Source organism: Sus scrofa, chromosome 15 (genome assembly GCF_000003025.6).
Source record: "Sus scrofa isolate TJ Tabasco breed Duroc chromosome 15, Sscrofa11.1, whole genome shotgun sequence".
Taxonomy (NCBI): Eukaryota; Metazoa; Chordata; class Mammalia; order Artiodactyla; family Suidae; genus Sus; species Sus scrofa.
In genome coordinates this window covers 44,453,635-44,465,413 of record NC_010457.5, presented here as the reverse complement: position 1 = coordinate 44,465,413, position 11,779 = coordinate 44,453,635, and positions in this window count along the sequence as shown.

Below are 11,779 nucleotides of genomic sequence, written 5' to 3'. Positions count from 1 at the left end.
TCGGAGCTATAGCCACCGGCCTACGCCAGAGCCACGGCAATGCCAGATCCTTAACCCACTGAGCAAGGCCTGGGATCGAACCCACAACCTCATGGTTCCTAGTCAGATCGTTAACCATTGAGCCACAACAGGAACTCCTCACAATATTTTAAACTTTTTCATTTTTAATCTTTATTTCAGTGATCAGTGATCTTGGAGGTTACTATTGCAGAAAAGTTTAGGTATGGTTAGCATTTTTTAGCTATAAAGTATTTTTTGTTTAAGGTCTATGCATTGTTCTTTTAGATGCTATTGCCCACTTAATAGACTACAGTATAGTGTAAACACAACCTTTATATGTACTTGGAAGCCCAAAAATGCATATTGACTTTGTTTATTGTGATACTGGTTTTATTATGGTGATCTGGAACCAAATCCCGTGGTATCTCCAAGGTCTGGCTGTACATAGTGTTTATATTGTATTTACAGCTGTTATATAGCATGTACATTGTGTTAGCTATTATAAGTAATCTGGAAATGATTTAAAATATAGAGGAGGAGTTCCTGCTGTGGTGCAGTGGGGGTTAAGAATCCAACTGCAGTGGCTTGGGTCACTGTGGAGGGTTCCGTTCCCTGGTCAGACACAGTGGGTTAAAGGATCCAGCATTGCCACAGCTGTGGTGTAGGCGGCTGAAGCGCGGATTCAGTCCCTAGCCTGGGAATTTCCATGTGCCATGGGTGTGGCCATAAAAATAAAATATACAGGAGGATATTCATAAATTATATGCAAATACTGAGCCATTTTACTTAAGAGATATGTGCATCCGTGGATGTGGGTGCCCGTGGAGGTCCTGGAACCAATCCCCTAAGATACTGAGGGATGATGGTAGTGCATCCAATTTAATTTTGATACTATCTTGTCCCATTCTGTTACATTGAGTTTACTGAAAAAACATTTTTTTTTTTTCCCTTTTCCTTGCTGGGAGGAGGTTAACAGGGAGGATCCTTGCTAAGAAAGAAGCATGTCTTTTGACAGTCTGGTTGGGTTGTTTATGTGGGGGCGATCTCCACATAAAGACCAAGCAGCTGAACTCGACTTCCGGCTGACTGGAGGGTAATTATGTCTTCGTTTCCGGTGTCTCTGTAGCAATAGTGAATCTTCTGTCCGGAGAGCTCTGCAGACGTCAGTGTTCCAGTTCATAGAGGTTTGCTTTGAACTGTTGCCTTTGGGAAAACATTCAGAAGGAAGGCATTTTGAACCTTCTGTTGCCTCGCAGGCTCCACTAGATAATCGTGGTGAATGGAGACTGAATCCGAGGCAGTGTTGCTGCCTGTCATGGGTAATAAATGACAATAAGGGAACCATCTTTCACTGAACTGCTGGTAGGAGAACTCCATTTAAAAGGCAAAAATCTCTGAGTGAAATGATAGGAACTCCATTTCCCTGACACATTTCATGCCTTTCTTCTTTTTCAAAGAGTCTGTCCTTAAAGACTATTGAAGCCCAACAAGATCCAGCAGTGAAAGTGGTCTCTGATATTAGCCATTTCCTCTTAAATTACAAAAGAAGCAGTGTAAGTGGTCTATGATGTTAGCCATTTTCTGTTAAATTAAAAATGAAGCAGAGTAAGGGGGAAAGCATAAAAATAAAAAGCGAAGAGAGCTTGAATAAAAATGTAGGCCTGTACAACTAGGAATCTAAACTTCCTGTGTGCTGGGCGTAAGTTTTGACCTTCCAACATCTATATCCGCTTGAGGATTTAAAACGTTAAATTGTTGCAGGAGAGTCCGAGAATGCAGGACTAGGTGTGACACTGCTGAGAAGTCGTCATGCTCCTAGTTCACTTGGCTCTGTTTTTTAAAGTAAGCGGCAGCTCCCAGCATCATCAACCAGGAGGGCTGCCTTGAGCTTTGTGGGAGGCAGGGAACCATGGTGATGAGAGACAAGCATCAGCCGAAGCCAGCAAAATAACCCCGAGCCCAGGACCTTCTGGAGTTGGAATCACGTTAGAGGAAAGAGCTTATTCCGTTTAGACCAGATGAAGAGTGGCCAAGAATTCTGGGAAGGTTTCAAGCTAGCCTGATTTTTCTCTCAGGACTGCTGGAGGGGTCGAAAACCATTAATTCCCGAGACTGTATGAATCTCCAAATAGTAACTGGGTGCCTAACCAAATATCAAGTGCATTCTCCAAGTCTTCCTTGTTTAGAGTTAAGAGAAGACAGAGATGTCCAGATAGTAGAACTGTTAGTTAGATGAAGTCCAACTTTGCAGATCTCAGGCTAAATAACACTCTCCACCTGCCGGGGCCACGCAGCTGCGACCTGCAGTTTATTTTCTCCGGATTGAGTTGTCTGAAGTGTCCACATCCATCTGAGTAAGGGCAGTGGGGAGAGGCCAGGGGTCGGAAGTGAGTGTCTGCAGATGCCTGGCTCTTACTCCACTTCCAAGGTCAGATATTTTTAAAGGTCCTTCATTAAATTAAATTGTGTTCAGTATTTCCAAAGAAAGTTGGGGAGGAGTTCTGTCTACCGCCTGCTCCCCCACTCAGTAGCAGAATTACTAGCTGGAGCCCAGGAGTCTTATAGACCCGGAGACTGACAAAGTTGCTACCCTGATTTTTGGAGGCCAACTGCCTCTTGAAGCCTAGTCTGTATCTTCACTCGCCTGCTGCTGGTCTTTCTGTTTTTAAATACATTTTCAATGTAAAATATACATAACAATTTACCACCTTAGCCATTTTGAAGTGTACAGTTCAGTGGTATCAAGTACATGCACATTTTTGGGTCCCCATCACCACCATCCATCTGCAGAACTCTTTCCACTTACAAAACTGAAACTCTATGCTTGTGAACAGCTCCCTCTCTCCCCTCGGCCCCCGACAGCCAGTGTTCTACATTCTGTCTCTGAACTCAAGTACTTGAGGTACCTCCCGTAAGTGGAATCACACAGAATTTGTTTTTTTGTTTTGTTTTGTTGTGCTTTTTAGGGCCGCACCCGCAGCATATGGAAGTTCCCAGGCTAGTGGTCAAATCAGAGCTGCAGCTGCCACCTATGCCACAGTCACAGCAACAAGAGATCTGAGCCATTTCTGTGACCTACACCACAGCTCACGGCAATGCCGGATTCTTTAACCCACTGAGCAAGGCCGGGGATCAAACCCACATCCTCTTGGATACTAGTTGATTTCGTTTCTGCCATGATGAGAACTCCAAGAAATTTTTTTTCCCCTGACGGGCTTGTTTCACCTGGTATAGTATCCAAGGTTTAGGCATACTGTGGCACATGTCAGAATCTCCCTCCTTTTGACAGCTGAATAATATTCCATTATACAATACTATATATATATATATATATATATATATATTTTTTTTTTTTTTTTTTTTTTTTTTTTTTTTTGGTCTTTTCTAGGGCTGCAGCATATGGAGGTTCCCAGGCTAGGGGTCCAATCGGAGCTCTAGCTGCCGGCCCACGCCGGAGCCACAGCAACTTGGGATCCAAGCCGCGTCTGCGGCCTACACCACAGCTCACAGCAACACCGGATCCCCAACCCACTGAGCGAGTCCAGGGATCGAACCCGCCACCTCATGGTTCCTAGTTGGATTCGTTAACCACTGAGCCACGACGGGAACTCCAATATAACTTTTTGATTCACATTGGCTATTGACGGACTCTTGGATTACTTCTACCTTTTTGCCGCTGCTTTCTTTAGAGCGTCTAATGTTCAGCTACAGCCTGGCGTTGTCTGCCTAGACCCTTGACCATGCCAGTCACCCAAACACCCTGGAACCTTCCTCACTTTTTTAGTGTGTTTGTTTTGGTAAACCAGCCTTTCTAAGAAGCTCTGAATGTGTTTCCTTTTCCCACAGGTTTCTGTGTATCTTTCGAGGCTGAGCTGGGGTTCCTGGCTTCTCTATAAAGTCTCCCCAGGTCTTCCTCAGCTGGAAGTATCTGTTTCTTGTCTGAAATTCTACAGCAGTTCTCGTCGGCAGCAGTCTTTTTGGCAATGAATTGTGCACTGTTTTATGACATCCTTCTACTGTCTAGCACTCTTACTGAGACACTTCATTTCACGTCCACAAGGATCTCTTCCTGCTCTAACCAGATGATTAGCTCCAAGAGCGCCTGCGGGTCTTGTGCATCTTTGTCCCCACTGCCTTCCGCCCCGCCCACATGTTTGCAGAGGACCTCACGGAGGCGTATTTAATACGAGTTTCATGTTCCCATTTAAAAGTTATGAACCTGACTGCACTTTAATTCAGTGAAGTAGATGCTCAGAAGCCAACTTCCTAAATTATTTTTTCCATGCCGATTTCCTTGTGAACAGCTTGAAAAAAAATATGGTCAAACAGAATGCCAGAGAAAGAAATCTTTCTGTTAGCATCCAGGGTTAATGGGCCCATTTATCTTTGAGAGAGAAGGGAGATTACTACTTAAATGTCTTATGTTTAACTTCTGTGTTTCAGTTACAGCATTCTTATATATGGTTTTGGATTGGAAAATTGGCAATAATATATGCTCTTGAGGGGACATTGTTGTCGTCACCAAAGATTACATTCCATTGCAACCCATCTGATCAGAGGATGTCCTGACCTTTTTAGGCCTTAAATCACTATAGAATACTTACGTTGCTGGGATTCTTCATTTTAGCATTTGTTAATAAAACCGTTACCTCTTTTGCATTGTTAAAAATGCCATTTAGGGGGAGTTCCCATCGTGGCTCAGCGGAAGAGAATCTGGCTAGCATCTGTGAGGACAAAGGTTTGATCCCTGACCTCAATCAGTGGGTTAAGGATCCGGCGTTGCTGTGAGCTGTGGTGTAGGTCTCAGATGCTGCTTGGATCTGGCGTTGCTGTGGCTGTGTTGTGGGCCACAGGCTACAGCTCTGATTTGATCTCTATCCTGGGAATCTCCACATGCCGCAGGTGTGGCCCTAAAAATAAAATAAACTAAAAGACAAAAAAAACCCAAAAAAACAAAATGCCATTTGGGGGAGTTCCCTCACGGCACAGCCAGTTAAGGATTCCACATTGCCTCTGCAGCAGTGTTCATTCCGTCCCTGGACCTGGAACTTTCCCAAGCTGAGGGAGGAATCAAAAAAACCCAAAACAAGAACAACAAAATGTCGTCTGGGGAGATCTCTGGTGGTTAGAACTTGGTGCTTTTACTGCTGCAGCCCCGATTTCAATCCCCGGTCTGGGAACTGAGATCCCACATCATGCCGCTGTACGCCATGCCTTCCCCCCCCCCAAAAAAAAACCCCACAAAACAAAAAAATGCCATTTGATCCAGGTTTTAGAAGGGCATTTGGTTTTTGACTGCTTCCTCTGCACAGTGGTACATGACACACAGCTTTTCGAGTTTATTCTCCTGCCTTTCTCCCATTTTTCCTGACTAAGCAAGTGTCAGTAATATATGTACCTATAAGTAACAGACATCTGACTCTTAGTGTCTTAAATAAATAATATATTTTGCTCACATAATAAGTACAGAGGTAAGCATCTGCTGGAGTTGGTTTAGCTGCTCTGTGATGTCAGCAAAGATCTAAGCTTTTTTCTTTATTTTCACTTGGCTATTTGAGCATTAAGTCTTCCAGCTTGTTTTGTTAAGCTCCAAGTGTCCCCATTATTATGTGCATGAAGAAGGATGGAGTTCCTTGGTGGCTCAGTGGGTTAAGGATTTGGCATTGTCACTGCTGTGGCTCGAGTTGCTGCTGTGATGTGGGTTTGATCCTTGGCCTGGGAACTTCCACATGCCATAGATGCAGCCCCCCCCCCCCAAAAAAAAAGAAAGAAAAGGAAAGAAAGAAATTAAAGCAGAAATTTTAAAACTATTTTGATTCATTTAAAATAACAATAGAAGTTCCCATCTTGGCTCAGAGGAAACAAATCTGACTAGTATCCATGAGGATGCAGGTTCCATCCCTGGCATCACTCAGTGGGGTAAGGATCCAGTGTTAAGCTGTGGTGTTGGTTTCAGACTTGGCTCGGTTCTGGCATTGCTGTGGCTGTGGCTTAGGCTGGCTGATCAGACCCCTGGCCCAGGAAATTCCATATGACGTGGGTGTGGCCCTAAAAAAAAAAGACAAAAAAAAAAAAAACAGTATAAACTCTTTATTGGTAACATAAATAACATACATTTGTAAAAAATAACTAATTTCCAGAACAACAAAAAATATTTTGTGATAAGAGTTGTATGATCTTACACTTTTGTAACTCTTTTAAATGTCTGGCTTAATAGGAAACAGTTGTATTTTCATTTCTGTAAGTTCTCTTTCTCTGTCGTGATCAGTTCTTTTGATTGAAGTATATGAAGGAGGAGTTCCCATGGTGGCGCAGTGGTTATCAAATCTGACTAGGAACTATGAGGTTGCGGGTTTGATCCCTGGCCTTGCTCAGTGGGTTAATGATCCGGCGTTGCCGTGAGCTTCGGTGTAGGTTGCAGATGCGGCTCGGATCCCGTGTTGCTGTGACCCTTGTGTAGGCGGGTGACTACAGCTCCGATTCGACCCCTAGCCTGGGAACTTCCATATGCCATGAGAGAGGCCCTAGAAAAGACAAAAAAAAAAAAAAAAAAAAAAAGAAGTATATGAAGGAAATCAGGCTACATGCAGATAGGTAGTTAGAAAAGGCAGGAGAATTTTAACAGCCCTTTCAGAAATTCACACATACTCTTCTTGACACCACACCACTACTTGATATGTGGTATAGTTTCTTAAGCATAGTTACTGTGTGCAATCTGAAACCACATCAATGAACATTTCCTGTTATCTTACATTAAAATCCATTGGTCTATCTTGTATTTTGAATGGTTATTTGATTCCTGTGGGAGATTATAACATGCCATGGTCATTTGGAAAATCCTGGTTCACTGAGTTACATAGATCTTCTACATGCTGGCTCATTTCATTATACAGTATCTCAAAATCACTTTTATAAATATCACAGCTGATCTCATTCGAAAGATCCTGTAAGTTTTGGGAAGCTGTGGAATGCACAGTGTCGGATAATAAGTTTTCCAAAACTCTACTTTTATCTTAAAAGCTTGACTTTTATCAGAGTTCCCCTTGTGGCACAGTGGTTAACGAATCTGACTAGGAACCATGAGGTTGCGGGTTCGGTCCCTGCCTTGATCAGTGGGTTAACGATCCGGCGTTGCCGTGAGCTGTGGTGTGGGTCGCAGACACGCTCAGATCCCGTGTAGCTGTGGCTCTGGCGTAGGCCGGTGGCTACAGCTCCAATTCAACCCCTTAGCCTGGGAGCCTCCATATGCCTTGGGAGTGGCCCAAAAGATGGCAAAAAAAGCTTGACTTTTATCATTTCATTTTCCTTGATGCAATAGGCTTACTTTGTTCGCTTTCAAGAAATGGGTATCATATGCCCAAATCTCAGCAGCCATGGTCTGTTAGGCTTTCTTACTAGTAAAATGGTGTTCCATGAATCAAGAAGCTAGTTCAGCTTGCTTGCAACTCAGACAACTGAGCAAGGGTTTTCCCTGAAAACAACCATGGTACTTTGGCACCCAGCACACGTGCTTTACGTCTGTTTCCCACGTCACCACATGGAATGTTCAAAAAGACTCAAGGGCTGAGATTTAGTTCAAGGAATACTCTTTTCAGGATTTGTCAAGGACATTCTTGAGTGAAACTGATCTTTTTTATTCTTTCTTTCTTTCTTTCTTTCTTTCTTTCTTTCTTTCTTTCTTTCTTTCTTTCTTTCTTTCTTATGTATGTGGTGGTGAAGAGTGTTGGTGCTGGATTCATTCACTGGCCCTTGGCCCACCATTGCCTTTGTCACATTAGTGCAAGTGTCACTGCAGTGAAAAGGACCAATGGTATCTTAGCAGAATAGTGAAGATAGTTTTGAGGATGCTGGTCTCTGAAAGATCACAGGCCCCTGCTTTGGGAACTGCATTCTTAGATGACAGTGTGGCATCAAACCCTCCAACACTTGGAATTGTTTGTCCACTCAGGCTCTGCCCTTCGCTAGTTCTGCATTTTTTGGCCTGGGTGACATTGCCTGAGAAGAAAAAAAAAAATCAAAACGTTTTTAAGAGTTGATCATTTCCTCCTCACTGGAATTTTATCTCCTGTAATGTTATAGCAAGAATGTAAGGCCTTGTTGATACCATTACTTTCTGAGAAGAAAAAATAAACCAGCTTTTTTGTTGTTGTTGTCTTTTTGCCATTTCTTGGGCTGCTTCCGCGGCATATGGGGGTTCCCAGGCTAGGGGTTGAATCAGAGCTGTAGCTGCTGGCCTACACCACAGCCACAGCAACTCAGAATCTGAGCTGTGTCTGTGACCTACACCACAGCTCAAGGCAACGCCGGATCCTTAACCCACTGAGTGAGGCCAGGGATTGAACCTGCAACCTCATGGTTCCTAGTTGGATCTGTCAACCACTGAGCCACGAAGGGAACTCCCAAACCAGCTCTTGATGTAGACCAGGCTGGCTCAGTTAGCTGCAGCTGAACAGATCAGTCTGTTCAGGTTTTCTACATTAGAATATCAAAATCCCTCTTCTTATTTAATGTCCTTGTGTTAAAATATTAATAAGCAACATCGGATTGAGTCAGGTCCGCTGAGACTATTGCAAGAAGGACGAAAGTTCAGCCCGCCTCCATCAGGCCAAGGTGAGCTGCTGGAAGGGTGGGTTCTGAGTTCTCATGAAGACTGGGACCACCTCCTGGGCCTGCTGGGTTTCCTGCTTCCTTTTCATTGAATGGAGACAATGGTTTTTCTGTCCAGCCCCGGATGAGGCTGATTGGTCATCCTCTCCATAGAATTAGAGCTTTTAATTACCTGGGGCAGTCCTGGAAGGGGCCATAAGTGACAGAGCATCACCACTGGACAACACATGTCCGCACTGATTAGCACGGCTGGTTGGAGCCAGGACTAATGAGGTCTAGGTCAGGGACTCTGCCCTGCAGCCCAGGCAGCCCAGGTAGCCCAGCCACCCTCCAAAAGGCTGCCCACCCAGTCAGCTGCCTCGCAGCTGCTGGCCTTTTGAAACAGGGCCAGGGAGGCAGGAGCCAGCAGCCAGCATGGGCTCCTTTTGTTTAAAACCAAACAAAATAAAAACAGGGTCTCTAATGTACCACCCCCTGTGATCCCTCTCTAGGAATATCAGACTTAATTATTTACATTTAATTTGTTAGCCATTGGGTAGTTAATTTTTTTAAAACCTGATGATTTATTAGCCTTCTTATAATAGGCAACATTTAATATCTGCTAATGAGAGTTCAAATGGATCAACTATTTAATTTTCTTAATAAAATGAATCAGAAAAGTGTAGTTTAGAAGAAACTCCATACTGTGAGCATGTTCTCTGCATGTTTTGTGACCTTGATTTTGTTTTGTGAGCCGGCAACGGAGGCGAGGAGGAAGGGGATTTGGGTACCTCCGCCAGCAGCTGACTCTAAGAAGGAAGGGGTTCAGCGGGGTTTTCTTGTGGCTCAAAAATATCACAAAATAATGACCGAAAAGTCCTCTGTATCTCCTCACTTCTCTTCCACCCTATCCCCGGTGACGCTCACTGAGGCAGGTGGCCCCGCATCACACCCACAACACGCTGGAGGAACGTGCAAACTAGCTTAAGGAACGTGCCCCCCCGAAAATGCACCTATAAATAAACCCAACCCTTCGATGCCGAATATGAACACGTCTTCACTGTACGTTTTGATTAAGCAGCCACCAGGGAGAGAAGGTTCCACAACGCAGGTCCGGCTTGTGAAATTCAGCGGAAAACGGTACCCAGCAGCACTGTGACATGTGCCTGCCCCACTAATTCCCCCAAAGAAGGGCGGTTCTTTACCAAACAGTAACAGTGCCCCGTTTGAAAAACGTCACGGTGCATTCTGAGTACTAGTTGTGCAGGAGTGGATAGATTCTACACTAACATGGAGCGCCTCTCCCATCACAACTGCCACCCTCCCCCCGGATTGTACTTGATCTGTTGGGTTGGACGTGGGAAGGAGCCACGGAGGTGGAGGCCCCGGTGTGAGCGCCCCGGTGTGAGCTCCGAGCTCACGGCTTTGCAGCCTGGATGAGGGTCTCAGCGCAGACCACCAGAGTCGGTCCCCCGACCCTTCCGTGTCGCCTGGGGGATGCAGTTTAATTGAATAAAGGCTTAGTTGACTCAGCCCCCCGTGGTGATGCCAGTGAGCTTGGTGCCTCTCAACACTGGCCGCAACACTGGCCGTGCTTTGGCCAAACCAGGAAGTTAGCCGGAGCCTCTGGCGGGTGGGTTGGCAGGCAGCTTGCGGTCTGCTTTTCTAACTTGCTTTCTTGCGATCACTCCGCTGAGCTGGGATGATGTTTCAATTTAGACTCCTGCGCAGTCAGGGCTCTTTAAGAGCCTCATTGTCTGGGAGTGGGCGCCCTGCCTGTTACCGTGCTCTCCCCCTGCCTGTCCTCTCTTGGACACCACCGTGACATTACTCACCGGCCAAGTGAGTTGTTAGTGTCCCCGGGCTGCGCTTGGCAGGCTTCCACTCTCACAGGAGCGGCAGCAGGTTTGCAGGGGAAGATCTAGGCTCTCGCAAGGCAGGCCTGGTGCCTGTGAGCTTGGAGTCTTGGGGCTCCGTGTGAATCTGTGTCCATGGGAGAGCAGCCTCTCACAGCTGGTGCTGAAGAACATTGGAGTTTACAAGCATCTACTCTCCAACCGTCTACTTACCCAGGCTTCTGCAGCTTTAGAGGTAAAGCGGGAGGAGCCGGCAGGCTTCCCAACTCTGAGCCCTGGCCAGAACACCGGGCTAACCCGTGCTCTGCTGCTTTCCACTCAGGCTAGATTTCTAGTCTCCCCTGGACCCTCCTTGATGGTCTGGCCTTGCTGGCCTCTGTTTTGTCTCTTGGACATTCCTTCCCAGGTCAAGGCTGCTGCACTTGCTGTCTTTCCTTCCCACATGGGAGCATCCTCCTCTGGCTGTTCCCATCACTGAACATTGCTCAAGTCTTATTCTTCCCAGAGACGGACCCTGACTATCTCTGTTCTGTGTTCCCCCCCACCCCCCACCCCCCGCCACATGTGCCATTCTGGTGCCCAGGAATCTGTCTGGCAGGGGTCATGCTGGGTAGTTCCTAGGGGCACTGTCCTATGGTTTCTCTGTGAATGATGCCCCCAGAGTTGTGTGTGTCACAGAGTGATCTTCAGCAGCTTTCATATCTTAGCATAGGGCTGATCCTGGTCAGACCAGTTGTAGTGGAGGCAGACTGGTAAGTACCAGACCCTGGACTTAGATCTTTTTTTGGGAAGGGTCAGGTCAGCTACAGCTTTGGAAACATGGTGTGGACTCATGGTGGCGCAGTAATTGGGGCTAGTGATGATGGGAGGGCTGGAGAGTCATTGGTTTGCCAAGAGGCAATGAGCAAGCCAGGGGACAAGCCTGCAGTGAGGATGACTGGAGGCTCAGAGGAGCCAGTGAGGGGTGCCTGGGACAGGAGATGTAAGTGGGCAGCGGGGAGAGACTGTCAGCAGGCAGCAAAGCCCCAGCCACCAGGGCGGGACCTGGACAGAGAACTGCCAGAGCAAGGGGCTGGGTTATCAGGCAGGTAACCTCATCAGAACTGAAAATGGGCTGGGTGGAAATCCAGTCACCAAAACACATTGGGGGCTCAGAGTTCCCCAGTCTCTCTCTTAAGGGAAGGAGCCTACTGGTGTGTCATGTTGGAAGCCTGGAAGGTGTGGACTCGGGAGAATACACATCCTTTTTTTTTTTTTTTTTTTTTTGCAACTAACAATTTTTTTCATAATGACACAGAAGAGAGGATTCCTACTTTAGCTCACTGCTCTGATCTCTT